Source organism: Eurosta solidaginis, unplaced genomic scaffold, assembly GCF_040869045.1.
Source record: "Eurosta solidaginis isolate ZX-2024a unplaced genomic scaffold, ASM4086904v1 ctg00001458.1, whole genome shotgun sequence".
NCBI lineage: Eukaryota > Metazoa > Arthropoda > Insecta > Diptera > Tephritidae > Eurosta > Eurosta solidaginis.
Genome location: NW_027137137.1, coordinates 1 through 21,340, shown reverse-complemented (window position 1 = coordinate 21,340; position 21,340 = coordinate 1). Strand labels below are relative to the sequence as shown.

The following is a 21,340-nucleotide window of genomic DNA, read 5'->3' as shown; positions in this document are numbered from 1 at the left end:
TTTTTTTAGCTTTCACAAGAACACTTCACTTGATCACTTCACTTCACAACTAATAGCTGGTTTACCGAAAGTAGCTGCTATTTATACAAAAATCCACAACATTGAGTGAGCTACCATTATGTGCCATAAATATTTCTATCTCATTTTAACTCGCACAATATTGCAACCCTAAAAAAATGAACATATGAAACGTTTTTATGTATTTTATTATATGTATTTTCACACATGTCAGCACTAGGTTTATTAAGTGAAGTGTTCAGTGATCAGTGTTTATTTTAAATTGTGAAAAATAAAAGTGAGAAATGGCTCGTACAAAGCAAACAGCCCGTAAATCGACTGGTGGTAAAGCGCCACGTAAACAGTTGGCCACTAAAGCTGCTCGCAAAAGTGCGCCGGCAACTGGTGGAGTGAAGAAACCGCATCGTTATCGTCCCGGTACAGTCGCTTTGCGTGAAATTCGTCGTTATCAGAAGAGTACCGAACTGTTGATTCGTAAATTGCCATTCCAACGTTTGGTACGTGAAATTGCTCAAGATTTTAAAACTGATTTACGTTTCCAGAGTTCAGCTGTGATGGCATTACAAGAAGCAAGTGAAGCATATTTAGTTGGTTTGTTCGAGGATACAAATTTGTGTGCCATTCATGCAAAACGTGTCACAATTATGCCAAAAGATATTCAATTGGCTAGACGTATACGTGGTGAACGTGCTTAATTCCATATTTTAATAAAAATAAACATTATAAACGGTCCTTTTCAGGACCACAAATTTTTTAAACAACAAAGATCAAAAATAACTGAAGCAACTATCAATTTTTATAATAATAAAATGAAAATTCGTATTCTTGCTATCTTTGATAGTAGCAGCTGTAGTTTTACCCTTAATATGGTGTGTATACCTACTCACGAGTATATACACATTTATTTGCTAAACACATATGTATGTATGTATGCACGGTTGTACCTTTGGTACGTATGAATACAAGCCACAACTTTTTGCGCCTTTGTCGAGATGCTCATGCAAACATACGTACATATATACATACAATATGTAGTATGCGCGCATACTGTACTTTTTTAATGTTGCTGTTTTTTTTTTCTGGAAAATGATATAAGTCAACTTTTTTATGAACATTTTCAAACACTATTTTATTAATTGAAGTAGTTGTTAACGCAGATTTCGTTAAAAAAAAAAAATTTCTAAAAGTTTACTTATGCTCTTTTAAATTTTTCTTTCAAAAAATTGTTTTAAAATAGATAAATACATATATATGACAATATAATTAATCTCTTTGTATATATATTTTGTCGTCCTGAAAAGGACGGTTTTAAATATGGCGTCGTAAGAATATAAATCGACGATTACATCACTTATGCTTTCTTTTCGGTCTTCTTTGGCAAAAGTACAGCTTGAATATTTGGTAAAACACCACCTTGAGCTATGGTAACTCCAGACAATAGTTTATTCAATTCTTCATCGTTACGAATAGCCAATTGTAAATGACGTGGAATAATTCTAGTTTTTTTATTATCACGTGCAGCATTACCAGCCAATTCAAGAACTTCAGCTGCCAAATATTCCATAACAGCAGCTAAATATACTGGAGCACCGGCACCAACACGTTCAGCATAATTGCCTTTACGTAACAAACGATGAATACGACCGACAGGAAATTGAAGGCCAGCACGGTTTGAACGTGACTTTGCCTTTCCCTTTACTTTACCACCTTTACCACGACCAGACATTGTTGTTATATATTTCACTTAATACACTTTTTCACAAATACACACACTAGCTGAATAGCTTGGACACTTTATTCCCTAAACACAAATTGTGCTGCGCTTATATACTTTTTCGTTTGTACATTGAGCTACCCCAATCGCATGTTATCAAATTATTGCCAGCAATTTTTAACGAATCGTTACGAATAGCTTGAATGGTTTGTCGGAAAAAATATACTTAAAGGTGTGCATTTTAACACTTAGAAAATATTAAAAAGTGTTAGTGATAGTGAAGTGATTTTGTGAAAATTAAATATGCCTCCTAAAACTAGTGGTAAAGCAGCTAAGAAGGCCGGAAAGGCTCAGAAGAATATTACTAAAAACGACAAGAAGAAGAAGCGTAAGAGGAAGGAAAGTTATGCCATCTACATTTATAAAGTGTTGAAACAAGTGCATCCTGATACTGGTATATCGTCGAAAGCCATGAGTATCATGAACAGTTTTGTTAATGACATTTTTGAACGTATTGCTGCTGAAGCATCACGTTTAGCTCATTACAATAAACGTTCAACAATTACTAGTCGCGAAATTCAAACTGCCGTACGCCTATTGTTGCCTGGTGAATTGGCTAAGCATGCCGTCAGTGAGGGTACTAAGGCTGTTACCAAATACACAAGCTCCAAGTAATTTGTGCGACTGAGGAAAATATGCATAAAAGTGAAAAATGTTAACAAAAAGGCCCTTTTCAGGGCCACAAAATATAAATTAACAAAGAGATATGAAATTTCTAAGTCGATGAAAATTTTTAATTTTGTTTTGCAATTGAAACATCAATTTCGAAATTGGTCAGCACGCTAGCTAGGGCGCAATTGAAATTTTTTTATACTTATACTCAAGTATTATGGCGAAGCAAAACTGTAGAAGCGTTTAGTCAGACGTATTGGGTAAATAATTAATTGAATAAATTTTTGATCTTTTTGTTTGTATATTTTGTAGCCCTGAAAAGGGCTTATTGATAATTCAACATTAATGAATGTTGTGTCCTTGTAAATTATCACAAAAAACGCAGCATATTTATTTTTTAGCTGATGCCTTTTTTGTGGTTGGCTTTTTAGTTGCAGCCTTTTTTGGTTTGGCAGCAGTTGCTTTTGTTGCCTTTGGCTTAGCGCTGGCAGATTTCGACTTGGTTGGTTTGGCTTTAACGGCGCCAGTCTTTTTTGCGTCTTTAGCCTTAGATTTCTCACTTTTCTTTTTTTCGGCGGTTTTCTTAGTGGCAACAGCTTTTTTCACTTTTTTCTCACCACTTGCCTTTTTGACACCACTCGACGATTTTTTCTTTAATGTTGCACTATCTTTTTTGGCTTTTGATTTATCAACCGATTTCACAGATTTTGACTTACCATCACTAGATTTAGTGGCTGCAGCTGATAATTTAAATGAACCAGATGCCCCCTTTCCTTTGGTTTGAATCAATTTTCCACTAGTAACAGCCGATTTCAAATAGCGCTTAATAAATGGTGCCAATTTTTGGGCGTCACATTTATATGTTGCACTAATATATTTCTTAATTGCCAAAAGTGATGAGCCACCACGTTCCTTCAAATTCTTAATGGATGCATCTACCATTTGTTGAGTTGGTGGATGAGTGGGAGCAACCGATGGTTTTTTGGGTTTAGTTGCTTTTTTAGCAGCAACTTTCTTCTCAGCAACAGCAGTAGAAGCAGCTACTGGTGAGCTAACATTTGCAACAGCGATTGTGTCAGACATCTTCACTTAATTATTTTATTTAAACGTTTATTAACACTTGAAAATATATCAATATTAAGCACACAAAGCACAAACTCACTATTTATACTTTTTTATACGAGCGCAAAGAAAACGATACTCTGTTTAAAATTTGAGAAGCGCAGCGAAAAGATGGATGACAAATATTCCCATTTCAGTGCTACGTACCATTTACATTTGATAAACTTTTCATTTTAATAAATTAATTAAAATTCAGATATTAAAGGTATTGCAAATATTCATATAAAATTAGATAGCTGAAATGTGCTAGTTTAATATATGAGTTCATTTAAATTGATGAATTTCATATTTTCGGAGTGTCAGGGATTTTAATCAAAACTTTGTACTGATAAAATCGAATTTTTTCTCAATAAAGTGAATTTTCTTAAAATATATTTGTACTAATCAAAATTTTCATTCAAATATATAAAATATATTATATTAGAAATCAAAAAAACTTATCTTCGTTAAGTTTTAATAACAATATTTTATTTTAAAAAATATTTAAATGTTTCTATTGCAACACTAGAGTAACTCTATGTGGCTTCACTTGAAGGCATCTAAAGTTTTGAATTTTAGTCTGAATTGATTATTGATATTGGATGTCTACAACTTATATGTATGTATATTTAAATGACATTTCATGACATTCAAAAAAAAATTCTCATTAAATGCTTATTAATTATCAATATGATTGTAATATACATATTTGAACATAATCGGACATCAGAGTCCATTTTAAGTACTATACTAGGTGGATGAGTATGAATTTGTACTACGTAGATTCCTTTTGAATTTAATATGATGAATGCTTATAAGCTTTAAATCAATAATTGATATGGTAACAAATTATAACTAATATTATTATGCACGTAAATGTATGCGCGCGTATGAAATTTTTCCATTGAGTCTATAGAAATTTTAAATTGTATTCCAAGTATTTATTCAATTAAATGCAATTTAATTAAAAAAAAAAAAAATCGATGTACATATATACATAAAATAAAAGAAAAAGTTGGATATGCCAACAACACGCGGTGTTCCCAAGCGGTCCCCCATCTAAGTACTAACCGCGCCCGACGCTGCTTAATTTCGGTGATCGGACGAGAACCGATGTATTCAGCGTGGTATGGTCGTTGGCAAATTTTGTTTGCCTAAATCGGTATAAGCATGGCTACTTTAATGTGTATACTTGCAGTTGTGAATTTGTCCTTTTTTTTTTAAATGATATAAGTCGACTTAAGTAAATTTTGTTATATACTTTATAGTTTAGTGTATTCAGATACTTTTGCTACTTAAATCCGATTTTTTACAAAAATGAACTTATGCACTTTTTGTAAAATAAGCCTGCTATTATACACATATTTATATCGCTTGGCTTGTGTCGGGGTATATTCATTTGCATGAGTTTTCATTATGCATACATACGTATGCTACTTAGTGTAAACGAACATTCATACATACATACTACATATGCATGTACATCTTAATAATATATCTTTCTTTTATGTATTGTATTAGAGAAATTTTGAAATCTTTGTTAAAAAATATTGTGGTCCTGAAAAGGACCGTTTGTTTGAATGGGTATTTATTTTGTTTTAATATGTCCGTAAAAATGAATTTAACCGCCGAAACCATACAATGTACGACCTTGCCTCTTCAATGCATATACAACATCCATAGCCGTAACTGTTTTCCTTTTAGCATGTTCAGTATATGTGACTGCATCACGGATAACATTTTCTAAAAATACTTTTAGAACACCACGAGTTTCTTCATATATTAAACCAGATATACGTTTTACGCCACCACGACGTGCTAAACGTCGAATAGCTGGCTTTGTGATACCTTGGATGTTATCACGTAAAACTTTGCGATGACGTTTGGCGCCACCTTTACCTAATCCTTTTCCACCTTTGCCACGACCAGTCATTTTTTCTATTTAGCACTTTTTTTAGCTTTCACAAGAACACTTCACTTGATCACTTCACTTCACAACTAATAGCTGGTTTACCGAAAGTAGCTGCTATTTATACAAAAATCCACAACATTGAGTGAGCTACCATTATGTGCCATAAATATTTCTATCTCATTTTAACTCGCACAATATTGCAACCCTAAAAAAATGAACATATGAAACGTTTTTATGTATTTTATTATATGTATTTTCACACATGTCAGCACTAGGTTTATTAAGTGAAGTGTTCAGTGATCAGTGTTTATTTTAAATTGTGAAAAATAAAAGTGAGAAATGGCTCGTACAAAGCAAACAGCCCGTAAATCGACTGGTGGTAAAGCGCCACGTAAACAGTTGGCCACTAAAGCTGCTCGCAAAAGTGCGCCGGCAACTGGTGGAGTGAAGAAACCGCATCGTTATCGTCCCGGTACAGTCGCTTTGCGTGAAATTCGTCGTTATCAGAAGAGTACCGAACTGTTGATTCGTAAATTGCCATTCCAACGTTTGGTACGTGAAATTGCTCAAGATTTTAAAACTGATTTACGTTTCCAGAGTTCAGCTGTGATGGCATTACAAGAAGCAAGTGAAGCATATTTAGTTGGTTTGTTCGAGGATACAAATTTGTGTGCCATTCATGCAAAACGTGTCACAATTATGCCAAAAGATATTCAATTGGCTAGACGTATACGTGGTGAACGTGCTTAATTCCATATTTTAATAAAAATAAACATTATAAACGGTCCTTTTCAGGACCACAAATTTTTTAAACAACAAAGATCAAAAATAACTGAAGCAACTATCAATTTTTATAATAATAAAATGAAAATTCGTATTCTTGCTATCTTTGATAGTAGCAGCTGTAGTTTTACCCTTAATATGGTGTGTATACCTACTCACGAGTATATACACATTTATTTGCTAAACACATATGTATGTATGTATGCACGGTTGTACCTTTGGTACGTATGAATACAAGCCACAACTTTTTGCGCCTTTGTCGAGATGCTCATGCAAACATACGTACATATATACATACAATATGTAGTATGCGCGCATACTGTACTTTTTTAATGTTGCTGTTTTTTTTTTCTGGAAAATGATATAAGTCAACTTTTTTATGAACATTTTCAAACACTATTTTATTAATTGAAGTAGTTGTTAACGCAGATTTCGTTAAAAAAAAAAAATTTCTAAAAGTTTACTTATGCTCTTTTAAATTTTTCTTTCAAAAAATTGTTTTAAAATAGATAAATACATATATATGACAATATAATTAATCTCTTTGTATATATATTTTGTCGTCCTGAAAAGGACGGTTTTAAATATGGCGTCGTAAGAATATAAATCGACGATTACATCACTTATGCTTTCTTTTCGGTCTTCTTTGGCAAAAGTACAGCTTGAATATTTGGTAAAACACCACCTTGAGCTATGGTAACTCCAGACAATAGTTTATTCAATTCTTCATCGTTACGAATAGCCAATTGTAAATGACGTGGAATAATTCTAGTTTTTTTATTATCACGTGCAGCATTACCAGCCAATTCAAGAACTTCAGCTGCCAAATATTCCATAACAGCAGCTAAATATACTGGAGCACCGGCACCAACACGTTCAGCATAATTGCCTTTACGTAACAAACGATGAATACGACCGACAGGAAATTGAAGGCCAGCACGGTTTGAACGTGACTTTGCCTTTCCCTTTACTTTACCACCTTTACCACGACCAGACATTGTTGTTATATATTTCACTTAATACACTTTTTCACAAATACACACACTAGCTGAATAGCTTGGACACTTTATTCCCTAAACACAAATTGTGCTGCGCTTATATACTTTTTCGTTTGTACATTGAGCTACCCCAATCGCATGTTATCAAATTATTGCCAGCAATTTTTAACGAATCGTTACGAATAGCTTGAATGGTTTGTCGGAAAAAATATACTTAAAGGTGTGCATTTTAACACTTAGAAAATATTAAAAAGTGTTAGTGATAGTGAAGTGATTTTGTGAAAATTAAATATGCCTCCTAAAACTAGTGGTAAAGCAGCTAAGAAGGCCGGAAAGGCTCAGAAGAATATTACTAAAAACGACAAGAAGAAGAAGCGTAAGAGGAAGGAAAGTTATGCCATCTACATTTATAAAGTGTTGAAACAAGTGCATCCTGATACTGGTATATCGTCGAAAGCCATGAGTATCATGAACAGTTTTGTTAATGACATTTTTGAACGTATTGCTGCTGAAGCATCACGTTTAGCTCATTACAATAAACGTTCAACAATTACTAGTCGCGAAATTCAAACTGCCGTACGCCTATTGTTGCCTGGTGAATTGGCTAAGCATGCCGTCAGTGAGGGTACTAAGGCTGTTACCAAATACACAAGCTCCAAGTAATTTGTGCGACTGAGGAAAATATGCATAAAAGTGAAAAATGTTAACAAAAAGGCCCTTTTCAGGGCCACAAAATATAAATTAACAAAGAGATATGAAATTTCTAAGTCGATGAAAATTTTTAATTTTGTTTTGCAATTGAAACATCAATTTCGAAATTGGTCAGCACGCTAGCTAGGGCGCAATTGAAATTTTTTTATACTTATACTCAAGTATTATGGCGAAGCAAAACTGTAGAAGCGTTTAGTCAGACGTATTGGGTAAATAATTAATTGAATAAATTTTTGATCTTTTTGTTTGTATATTTTGTAGCCCTGAAAAGGGCTTATTGATAATTCAACATTAATGAATGTTGTGTCCTTGTAAATTATCACAAAAAACGCAGCATATTTATTTTTTAGCTGATGCCTTTTTTGTGGTTGGCTTTTTAGTTGCAGCCTTTTTTGGTTTGGCAGCAGTTGCTTTTGTTGCCTTTGGCTTAGCGCTGGCAGATTTCGACTTGGTTGGTTTGGCTTTAACGGCGCCAGTCTTTTTTGCGTCTTTAGCCTTAGATTTCTCACTTTTCTTTTTATCGGCGGTTTTCTTAGTGGCAACAGCTTTTTTCACTTTTTTCTCACCACTTGCCTTTTTGACACCACTCGACGATTTTTTCTTTAATGTTGCACTATCTTTTTTGGCTTTTGATTTATCAACCGATTTCACAGATTTTGACTTACCATCACTAGATTTAGTGGCTGCAGCTGATAATTTAAATGAACCAGATGCCCCCTTTCCTTTGGTTTGAATCAATTTTCCACTAGTAACAGCCGATTTCAAATAGCGCTTAATAAATGGTGCCAATTTTTGGGCGTCACATTTATATGTTGCACTAATATATTTCTTAATTGCCAAAAGTGATGAGCCACCACGTTCCTTCAAATTCTTAATGGATGCATCTACCATTTGTTGAGTTGGTGGATGAGTGGGAGCAACCGATGGTTTTTTGGGTTTAGTTGCTTTTTTAGCAGCAACTTTCTTCTCAGCAACAGCAGTAGAAGCAGCTACTGGTGAGCTAACATTTGCAACAGCGATTGTGTCAGACATCTTCACTTAATTATTTTATTTAAACGTTTATTAACACTTGAAAATATATCAATATTAAGCACACAAAGCACAAACTCACTATTTATACTTTTTTATACGAGCGCAAAGAAAACGATACTCTGTTTAAAATTTGAGAAGCGCAGCGAAAAGATGGATGACAAATATTCCCATTTCAGTGCTACGTACCATTTACATTTGATAAACTTTTCATTTTAATAAATTAATTAAAATTCAGATATTAAAGGTATTGCAAATATTCATATAAAATTAGATAGCTGAAATGTGCTAGTTTAATATATGAGTTCATTTAAATTGATGAATTTCATATTTTCGGAGTGTCAGGGATTTTAATCAAAACTTTGTACTGATAAAATCGAATTTTTTCTCAATAAAGTGAATTTTCTTAAAATATATTTGTACTAATCAAAATTTTCATTCAAATATATAAAATATATTATATTAGAAATCAAAAAAACTTATCTTCGTTAAGTTTTAATAACAATATTTTATTTTAAAAAATATTTAAATGTTTCTATTGCAACACTAGAGTAACTCTATGTGGCTTCACTTGAAGGCATCTAAAGTTTTGAATTTTAGTCTGAATTGATTATTGATATTGGATGTCTACAACTTATATGTATGTATATTTAAATGACATTTCATGACATTCAAAAAAAAATTCTCATTAAATGCTTATTAATTATCAATATGATTGTAATATACATATTTGAACATAATCGGACATCAGAGTCCATTTTAAGTACTATACTAGGTGGATGAGTATGAATTTGTACTACGTAGATTCCTTTTGAATTTAATATGATGAATGCTTATAAGCTTTAAATCAATAATTGATATGGTAACAAATTATAACTAATATTATTATGCACGTAAATGTATGCGCGCGTATGAAATTTTTCCATTGAGTCTATAGAAATTTTAAATTGTATTCCAAGTATTTATTCAATTAAATGCAATTTAATTAAAAAAAAAAAAAATCGATGTACATATATACATAAAATAAAAGAAAAAGTTGGATATGCCAACAACACGCGGTGTTCCCAAGCGGTCCCCCATCTAAGTACTAACCGCGCCCGACGCTGCTTAATTTCGGTGATCGGACGAGAACCGATGTATTCAGCGTGGTATGGTCGTTGGCAAATTTTGTTTGCCTAAATCGGTATAAGCATGGCTACTTTAATGTGTATACTTGCAGTTGTGAATTTGTCCTTTTTTTTTTAAATGATATAAGTCGACTTAAGTAAATTTTGTTATATACTTTATAGTTTAGTGTATTCAGATACTTTTGCTACTTAAATCCGATTTTTTACAAAAATGAACTTATGCACTTTTTGTAAAATAAGCCTGCTATTATACACATATTTATATCGCTTGGCTTGTGTCGGGGTATATTCATTTGCATGAGTTTTCATTATGCATACATACGTATGCTACTTAGTGTAAACGAACATTCATACATACATACTACATATGCATGTACATCTTAATAATATATCTTTCTTTTATGTATTGTATTAGAGAAATTTTGAAATCTTTGTTAAAAAATATTGTGGTCCTGAAAAGGACCGTTTGTTTGAATGGGTATTTATTTTGTTTTAATATGTCCGTAAAAATGAATTTAACCGCCGAAACCATACAATGTACGACCTTGCCTCTTCAATGCATATACAACATCCATAGCCGTAACTGTTTTCCTTTTAGCATGTTCAGTATATGTGACTGCATCACGGATAACATTTTCTAAAAATACTTTTAGAACACCACGAGTTTCTTCATATATTAAACCAGATATACGTTTTACGCCACCACGACGTGCTAAACGTCGAATAGCTGGCTTTGTGATACCTTGGATGTTATCACGTAAAACTTTGCGATGACGTTTGGCGCCACCTTTACCTAATCCTTTTCCACCTTTGCCACGACCAGTCATTTTTTCTATTTAGCACTTTTTTTAGCTTTCACAAGAACACTTCACTTGATCACTTCACTTCACAACTAATAGCTGGTTTACCGAAAGTAGCTGCTATTTATACAAAAATCCACAACATTGAGTGAGCTACCATTATGTGCCATAAATATTTCTATCTCATTTTAACTCGCACAATATTGCAACCCTAAAAAAATGAACATATGAAACGTTTTTATGTATTTTATTATATGTATTTTCACACATGTCAGCACTAGGTTTATTAAGTGAAGTGTTCAGTGATCAGTGTTTATTTTAAATTGTGAAAAATAAAAGTGAGAAATGGCTCGTACAAAGCAAACAGCCCGTAAATCGACTGGTGGTAAAGCGCCACGTAAACAGTTGGCCACTAAAGCTGCTCGCAAAAGTGCGCCGGCAACTGGTGGAGTTAAAAAACCGCATCGTTATCGTCCCGGTACAGTCGCTTTGCGTGAAATTCGTCGTTATCAGAAGAGTACCGAACTGTTGATTCGTAAATTGCCATTCCAACGTTTGGTACGTGAAATTGCTCAAGATTTTAAAACTGATTTACGTTTCCAGAGTTCAGCTGTGATGGCATTACAAGAAGCAAGTGAAGCATATTTAGTTGGTTTGTTCGAGGATACAAATTTGTGTGCCATTCATGCAAAACGTGTCACAATTATGCCAAAAGATATTCAATTGGCTAGACGTATACGTGGTGAACGTGCTTAATTCCATATTTTAATAAAAATAAACATTATAAACGGTCCTTTTCAGGACCACAAATTTTTTAAACAACAAAGATCAAAAATAACTGAAGCAACTATCAATTTTTATAATAATAAAATGAAAATTCGTATTCTTGCTATCTTTGATAGTAGCAGCTGTAGTTTTACCCTTAATATGGTGTGTATACCTACTCACGAGTATATACACATTTATTTGCTAAACACATATGTATGTATGTATGCACGGTTGTACCTTTGGTACGTATGAATACAAGCCACAACTTTTTGCGCCTTTGTCGAGATGCTCATGCAAACATACGTACATATATACATACAATATGTAGTATGCGCGCATACTGTACTTTTTTAATGTTGCTGTTTTTTTTTTCTGGAAAATGATATAAGTCAACTTTTTTATGAACATTTTCAAACACTATTTTATTAATTGAAGTAGTTGTTAACGCAGATTTCGTTAAAAAAAAAAAATTTCTAAAAGTTTACTTATGCTCTTTTAAATTTTTCTTTCAAAAAATTGTTTTAAAATAGATAAATACATATATATGACAATATAATTAATCTCTTTGTATATATATTTTGTCGTCCTGAAAAGGACGGTTTTAAATATGGCGTCGTAAGAATATAAATCGACGATTACATCACTTATGCTTTCTTTTCGGTCTTCTTTGGCAAAAGTACAGCTTGAATATTTGGTAAAACACCACCTTGAGCTATGGTAACTCCAGACAATAGTTTATTCAATTCTTCATCGTTACGAATAGCCAATTGTAAATGACGTGGAATAATTCTAGTTTTTTTATTATCACGTGCAGCATTACCAGCCAATTCAAGAACTTCAGCTGCCAAATATTCCATAACAGCAGCTAAATATACTGGAGCACCGGCACCAACACGTTCAGCATAATTGCCTTTACGTAACAAACGATGAATACGACCGACAGGAAATTGAAGGCCAGCACGGTTTGAACGTGACTTTGCCTTTCCCTTTACTTTACCACCTTTACCACGACCAGACATTGTTGTTATATATTTCACTTAATACACTTTTTCACAAATACACACACTAGCTGAATAGCTTGGACACTTTATTCCCTAAACACAAATTGTGCTGCGCTTATATACTTTTTCGTTTGTACATTGAGCTACCCCAATCGCATGTTATCAAATTATTGCCAGCAATTTTTAACGAATCGTTACGAATAGCTTGAATGGTTTGTCGGAAAAAATATACTTAAAGGTGTGCATTTTAACACTTAGAAAATATTAAAAAGTGTTAGTGATAGTGAAGTGATTTTGTGAAAATTAAATATGCCTCCTAAAACTAGTGGTAAAGCAGCTAAGAAGGCCGGAAAGGCTCAGAAGAATATTACTAAAAACGACAAGAAGAAGAAGCGTAAGAGGAAGGAAAGTTATGCCATCTACATTTATAAAGTGTTGAAACAAGTGCATCCTGATACTGGTATATCGTCGAAAGCCATGAGTATCATGAACAGTTTTGTTAATGACATTTTTGAACGTATTGCTGCTGAAGCATCACGTTTAGCTCATTACAATAAACGTTCAACAATTACTAGTCGCGAAATTCAAACTGCCGTACGCCTATTGTTGCCTGGTGAATTGGCTAAGCATGCCGTCAGTGAGGGTACTAAGGCTGTTACCAAATACACAAGCTCCAAGTAATTTGTGCGACTGAGGAAAATATGCATAAAAGTGAAAAATGTTAACAAAAAGGCCCTTTTCAGGGCCACAAAATATAAATTAACAAAGAGATATGAAATTTCTAAGTCGATGAAAATTTTTAATTTTGTTTTGCAATTGAAACATCAATTTCGAAATTGGTCAGCACGCTAGCTAGGGCGCAATTGAAATTTTTTTATACTTATACTCAAGTATTATGGCGAAGCAAAACTGTAGAAGCGTTTAGTCAGACGTATTGGGTAAATAATTAATTGAATAAATTTTTGATCTTTTTGTTTGTATATTTTGTAGCCCTGAAAAGGGCTTATTGATAATTCAACATTAATGAATGTTGTGTCCTTGTAAATTATCACAAAAAACGCAGCATATTTATTTTTTAGCTGATGCCTTTTTTGTGGTTGGCTTTTTAGTTGCAGCCTTTTTTGGTTTGGCAGCAGTTGCTTTTGTTGCCTTTGGCTTAGCGCTGGCAGATTTCGACTTGGTTGGTTTGGCTTTAACGGCGCCAGTCTTTTTTGCGTCTTTAGCCTTAGATTTCTCACTTTTCTTTTTTTCGGCGGTTTTCTTAGTGGCAACAGCTTTTTTCACTTTTTTCTCACCACTTGCCTTTTTGACACCACTCGACGATTTTTTCTTTAATGTTGCACTATCTTTTTTGGCTTTTGATTTATCAACCGATTTCACAGATTTTGACTTACCATCACTAGATTTAGTGGCTGCAGCTGATAATTTAAATGAACCAGATGCCCCCTTTCCTTTGGTTTGAATCAATTTTCCACTAGTAACAGCCGATTTCAAATAGCGCTTAATAAATGGTGCCAATTTTTGGGCGTCACATTTATATGTTGCACTAATATATTTCTTAATTGCCAAAAGTGATGAGCCACCACGTTCCTTCAAATTCTTAATGGATGCATCTACCATTTGTTGAGTTGGTGGATGAGTGGGAGCAACCGATGGTTTTTTGGGTTTAGTTGCTTTTTTAGCAGCAACTTTCTTCTCAGCAACAGCAGCAGAAGCAGCTACTGGTGAGCTAACATTTGCAACAGCGATTGTGTCAGACATCTTCACTTAATTATTTTATTTAAACGTTTATTAACACTTGAAAATATATCAATATTAAGCACACAAAGCACAAACTCACTATTTATACTTTTTTATACGAGCGCAAAGAAAACGATACTCTGTTTAAAATTTGAGAAGCGCAGCGAAAAGATGGATGACAAATATTCCCATTTCAGTGCTACGTACCATTTACATTTGATAAACTTTTCATTTTAATAAATTAATTAAAATTCAGATATTAAAGGTATTGCAAATATTCATATAAAATTAGATAGCTGAAATGTGCTAGTTTAATATATGAGTTCATTTAAATTGATGAATTTCATATTTTCGGAGTGTCAGGGATTTTAATCAAAACTTTGTACTGATAAAATCGAATTTTTTCTCAATAAAGTGAATTTTCTTAAAATATATTTGTACTAATCAAAATTTTCATTCAAATATATAAAATATATTATATTAGAAATCAAAAAAACTTATCTTCGTTAAGTTTTAATAACAATATTTTATTTTAAAAAATATTTAAATGTTTCTATTGCAACACTAGAGTAACTCTATGTGGCTTCACTTGAAGGCATCTAAAGTTTTGAATTTTAGTCTGAATTGATTATTGATATTGGATGTCTACAACTTATATGTATGTATATTTAAATGACATTTCATGACATTCAAAAAAAAATTCTCATTAAATGCTTATTAATTATCAATATGATTGTAATATACATATTTGAACATAATCGGACATCAGAGTCCATTTTAAGTACTATACTAGGTGGATGAGTATGAATTTGTACTACGTAGATTCCTTTTGAATTTAATATGATGAATGCTTATAAGCTTTAAATCAATAATTGATATGGTAACAAATTATAACTAATATTATTATGCACGTAAATGTATGCGCGCGTATGAAATTTTTCCATTGAGTCTATAGAAATTTTAAATTGTATTCCAAGTATTTATTCAATTAAATGCAATTTAATTAAAAAAAAAAAAAATCGATGTACATATATACATAAAATAAAAGAAAAAGTTGGATATGCCAACAACACGCGGTGTTCCCAAGCGGTCCCCCATCTAAGTACTAACCGCGCCCGACGCTGCTTAATTTCGGTGATCGGACGAGAACCGATGTATTCAGCGTGGTATGGTCGTTGGCAAATTTTGTTTGCCTAAATCGGTATAAGCATGGCTACTTTAATGTGTATACTTGCAGTTGTGAATTTGTCCTTTTTTTTTTAAATGATATAAGTCGACTTAAGTAAATTTTGTTATATACTTTATAGTTTAGTGTATTCAGATACTTTTGCTACTTAAATCCGATTTTTTACAAAAATGAACTTATGCACTTTTTGTAAAATAAGCCTGCTATTATACACATATTTATATCGCTTGGCTTGTGTCGGGGTATATTCATTTGCATGAGTTTTCATTATGCATACATACGTATGCTACTTAGTGTAAACGAACATTCATACATACATACTACATATGCATGTACATCTTAATAATATATCTTTCTTTTATGTATTGTATTAGAGAAATTTTGAAATCTTTGTTAAAAAATATTGTGGTCCTGAAAAGGACCGTTTGTTTGAATGGGTATTTATTTTGTTTTAATATGTCCGTAAAAATGAATTTAACCGCCGAAACCATACAATGTACGACCTTGCCTCTTCAATGCATATACAACATCCATAGCCGTAACTGTTTTCCTTTTAGCATGTTCAGTATATGTGACTGCATCACGGATAACATTTTCTAAAAATACTTTTAGAACACCACGAGTTTCTTCATATATTAAACCAGATATACGTTTTACGCCACCACGACGTGCTAAACGTCGAATAGCTGGCTTTGTGATACCTTGGATGTTATCACGTAAAACTTTGCGATGACGTTTGGCGCCACCTTTACCTAATCCTTTTCCACCTTTGCCACGACCAGTCATTTTTTCTATTTAGCACTTTTTTTAGCTTTCACAAGAACACTTCACTTGATCACTTCACTTCACAACTAATAGCTGGTTTACCGAAAGTAGCTGCTATTTATACAAAAATCCACAACATTGAGTGAGCTACCATTATGTGCCATAAATATTTCTATCTCATTTTAACTCGCACAATATTGCAACCCTAAAAAAATGAACATATGAAACGTTTTTATGTATTTTATTATATGTATTTTCACACATGTCAGCACTAGGTTTATTAAGTGAAGTGTTCAGTGATCAGTGTTTATTTTAAATTGTGAAAAATAAAAGTGAGAAATGGCTCGTACAAAGCAAACAGCCCGTAAATCGACTGGTGGTAAAGCGCCACGTAAACAGTTGGCCACTAAAGCTGCTCGCAAAAGTGCGCCGGCAACTGGTGGAGTGAAGAAACCGCATCGTTATCGTCCCGGTACAGTCGCTTTGCGTGAAATTCGTCGTTATCAGAAGAGTACCGAACTGTTGATTCGTAAATTGCCATTCCAACGTTTGGTACGTGAAATTGCTCAAGATTTTAAAACTGATTTACGTTTCCAGAGTTCAGCTGTGATGGCATTACAAGAAGCAAGTGAAGCATATTTAGTTGGTTTGTTCGAGGATACAAATTTGTGTGCCATTCATGCAAAACGTGTCACAATTATGCCAAAAGATATTCAATTGGCTAGACGTATACGTGGTGAACGTGCTTAATTCCATATTTTAATAAAAATAAACATTATAAACGGTCCTTTTCAGGACCACAAATTTTTTAAACAACAAAGATCAAAAATAACTGAAGCAACTATCAATTTTTATAATAATAAAATGAAAATTCGTATTCTTGCTATCTTTGATAGTAGCAGCTGTAGTTTTACCCTTAATATGGTGTGTATACCTACTCACGAGTATATACACATTTATTTGCTAAACACATATGTATGTATGTATGCACGGTTGTACCTTTGGTACGTATGAATACAAGCCACAACTTTTTGCGCCTTTGTCGAGATGCTCATGCAAACATACGTACATATATACATACAATATGTAGTATGCGCGCATACTGTACTTTTTTAATGTTGCTGTTTTTTTTTCTGGAAAATGATATAAGTCAACTTTTTTATGAACATTTTCAAACACTATTTTATTAATTGAAGTAGTTGTTAACGCAGATTTCGTTAAAAAAAAAAAATTTCTAAAAGTTTACTTATGCTCTTTTAAATTTTTCTTTCAAAAAATTGTTTTAAAATAGATAAATACATATATATGACAATATAATTAATCTCTTTGTATATATATTTTGTCGTCCTGAAAAGGACGGTTTTAAATATGGCGTCGTAAGAATATAAATCGACGATTACATCACTTATGCTTTCTTTTCGGTCTTCTTTGGCAAAAGTACAGCTTGAATATTTGGTAAAACACCACCTTGAGCTATGGTAACTCCAGACAATAGTTTATTCAATTCTTCATCGTTACGAATAGCCAATTGTAAATGACGTGGAATAATTCTAGTTTTTTTATTATCACGTGCAGCATTACCAGCCAATTCAAGAACTTCAGCTGCCAAATATTCCATAACAGCAGCTAAATATACTGGAGCACCGGCACCAACACGTTCAGCATAATTGCCTTTACGTAACAAACGATGAATACGACCGACAGGAAATTGAAGGCCAGCACGGTTTGAACGTGACTTTGCCTTTCCCTTTACTTTACCACCTTTACCGCGACCAGACATTGTTGTTATATATTTCACTTAATACACTTTTTCACAAATACACACACTAGCTGAATAGCTTTGACACTTTATTCCCTAAACACAAATTGTGCTGCGCTTATATACTTTTTCGTTTGTACATTGAGCTACCCCAATCGCATGTTATCAAATTATTGCCAGCAATTTTTAACGAATCGTTACGAATAGCTTGAATGGTTTGTCGGAAAAAATATACTTAAAGGTGTGCATTTTAACACTTAGAAAATATTAAAAAGTGTTAGTGATAGTGAAGTGATTTTGTGAAAATTAAATATGCCTCCTAAAACTAGTGGTAAAGCAGCTAAGAAGGCCGGAAAGGCTCAGAAGAATATTACTAAAAACGACAAGAAGAAGAAGCGTAAGAGGAAGGAAAGTTATGCCATCTACATTTATAAAGTGTTGAAACAAGTGCATCCTGATACTGGTATATCGTCGAAAGCCATGAGTATCATGAACAGTTTTGTTAATGACATTTTTGAACGTATTGCTGCTGAAGCATCACGTTTAGCTCATTACAATAAACGTTCAACAATTACTAGTCGCGAAATTCAAACTGCCGTACGCCTATTGTTGCCTGGTGAATTGGCTAAGCATGCCGTCAGTGAGGGTACTAAGGCTGTTACCAAATACACAAGCTCCAAGTAATTTGTGCGACTGAGGAAAATATGCATAAAAGTGAAAAATGTTAACAAAAAGGCCCTTTTCAGGGCCACAAAATATAAATTAACAAAGAGATATGAAATTTCTAAGTCGATGAAAATTTTTAATTTTGTTTTGCAATTGAAACATCAATTTCGAAATTGGTCAGCACGCTAGCTAGGGCGCAATTGAAATTTTTTTATACTTATACTCAAGTATTATGGCGAAGCAAAACTGTAGAAGCGTTTAGTCAGACGTATTGGGTAAATAATTAATTGAATAAATTTTTGATCTTTTTGTTTGTATATTTTGTAGCCCTGAAAAGGGCTTATTGATAATTCAACATTAATGAATGTTGTGTCCTTGTAAATTATCACAAAAAACGCAGCATATTTATTTTTTAGCTGATGCCTTTTTTGTGGTTGGCTTTTTAGTTGCAGCCTTTTTTGGTTTGGCAGCAGTTGCTTTTGTTGCCTTTGGCTTAGCGCTGGCAGATTTCGACTTGGTTGGTTTGGCTTTAACGGCGCCAGTCTTTTTTGCGTCTTTAGCCTTAGATTTCTCACTTTTCTTTTTTTCGGCGGTTTTCTTAGTGGCAACAGCTTTTTTCACTTTTTTCTCACCACTTGCCTTTTTGACACCACTCGACGATTTTTTCTTTAATGTTGCACTATCTTTTTTGGCTTTTGATTTATCAACCGATTTCACAGATTTTGACTTACCATCACTAGATTTAGTGGCTGCAGCTGATAATTTAAATGAACCAGATGCCCCCTTTCCTTTGGTTTGAATCAATTTTCCACTAGTAACAGCCGATTTCAAATAGCGCTTAATAAATGGTGCCAATTTTTGGGCGTCACATTTATATGTTGCACTAATATATTTCTTAATTGCCAAAAGTGATGAGCCACCACGTTCCTTCAAATTCTTAATGGATGCATCTACCATTTGTTGAGTTGGTGGATGAGTGGGAGCAACCGATGGTTTTTTGGGTTTAGTTGCTTTTTTAGCAGCAACTTTCTTCTCAGCAACAGCAGCAGAAGCAGCTACTGGTGAGCTAACATTTGCAACAGCGATTGTGTCAGACATCTTCACTTAATTATTTTATTTAAACGTTTATTAACACTTGAAAATATATCAATATTAAGCACACAAAGCACAAACTCACTATTTATACTTTTTTATACGAGCGCAAAGAAAACGATACTCTGTTTAAAATTTGAGAAGCGCAGCGAAAAGATGGATGACAAATATTCCCATTTCAGTGCTACGTACCATTTACATTTGATAAACTTTTCATTTTAATAAATTAATTAAAATTCAGATATTAAAGGTATTGCAAATATTCATATAAAATTAGATAGCTGAAATGTGCTAGTTTAATATATGAGTTCATTTAAATTGATGAATTTCATATTTTCGGAGTGTCAGGGATTTTAATCAAAACTTTGTACTGATAAAATCGAATTTTTTCTCAATAAAGTGAATTTTCTTAAAATATATTTGTACTAATCAAAATTTTCATTCAAATATATAAAATATATTATATTAGAAATCAAAAAAACTTATCTTCGTTAAGTTTTAATAACAATATTTTATTTTAAAAAATATTTAAATGTTTCTATTGCAACACTAGAGTAACTCTATGTGGCTTCACTTGAAGGCATCTAAAGTTTTGAATTTTAGTCTGAATTGATTATTGATATTGGATGTCTACAACTTATATGTATGTATATTTAAATGACATTTCATGACATTCAAAAAAAAATTCTCATTAAATGCTTATTAATTATCAATATGATTGTAATATACATATTTGAACATAATCGGACATCAGAGTCCATTTTAAGTACTATACTAGGTGGATGAGTATGAATTTGTACTACGTAGATTCCTTTTGAATTTAATATGATGAATGCTTATAAGCTTTAAATCAATAATTGATATGGTAACAAATTATAACTAATATTATTATGCACGTAAATGTATGCGCGCGTATGAAATTTTTCCATTGAGTCTATAGAAATTTTAAATTGTATTCCAAGTATTTATTCAATTAAATGCAATTTAATTAAAAAAAAAAAAAATCGATGTACATATATACATAAAATAAAAGAAAAAGTTGGATATGCCAACAACACGCGGTGTTCCCAAGCGGTCCCCCATCTAAGTACTAACCGCGCCCGACGCTGCTTAATTTCGGAGATCGGACGAGAACCGATGTATTCAGCGTGGTATGGTCGTTGGCAAATTTTGTTTGCCTAAATCGGTATAAGCATGGCTACTTTAATGTGTATACTTGCAGTTGTGAATTTGTCCTTTTTTTTTTAAATGATATAAGTCGACTTAAGTAAATTTTGTTATATACTTTATAGTTTAGTGTATTCAGATACTTTTGCTACTTAAATCCGATTTTTTACAAAAATGAACTTATGCACTTTTTGTAAAATAAGCCTGCTATTATACACATATTTATATCGCTTGGCTTGTGTCGGGGTATATTCATTTGCATGAGTTTTCATTATGCATACATACGTATGCTACTTAGTGTAAACGAACATTCATACATACATACTACATA

The 21,340-nt window shown here is 32.9% G+C and overlaps 4 non-coding genes and 2 pseudogenes across 4 annotated transcripts; 2 read left to right on the top strand and 4 right to left on the bottom strand.

The window, feature by feature from the left end:
- Positions 1–302: 302 nt before the first annotated feature.
- On the top strand, positions 303–6,167 carry LOC137236190 (uncharacterized; annotated as a pseudogene).
- LOC137236217 (5S ribosomal RNA) lies at positions 4,528–4,646 on the bottom strand. Its single transcript, XR_010948313.1, has one exon. It is a non-coding gene; the product is annotated as a 5S ribosomal RNA (ribosomal RNA).
- A 3,814-nt stretch (positions 6,168–9,981) lies between the features above and the next one.
- On the bottom strand, positions 9,982–10,100 carry LOC137236206 (5S ribosomal RNA). Its single transcript, XR_010948302.1, has one exon. It is a non-coding gene; the product is annotated as a 5S ribosomal RNA (ribosomal RNA).
- Positions 10,101–11,210: 1,110 nt separating this feature from the next.
- LOC137236191 (uncharacterized) lies at positions 11,211–17,075 on the top strand (annotated as a pseudogene).
- On the bottom strand, positions 15,436–15,554 carry LOC137236195 (5S ribosomal RNA). The gene has a single exon (XR_010948291.1). It is a non-coding gene; the product is annotated as a 5S ribosomal RNA (ribosomal RNA).
- Positions 17,076–20,888: 3,813 nt separating the features above from the next.
- LOC137236221 (5S ribosomal RNA) lies at positions 20,889–21,007 on the bottom strand. Its single transcript, XR_010948317.1, has one exon. It is a non-coding gene; the product is annotated as a 5S ribosomal RNA (ribosomal RNA).
- Positions 21,008–21,340: the final 333 nt, after the last annotated feature.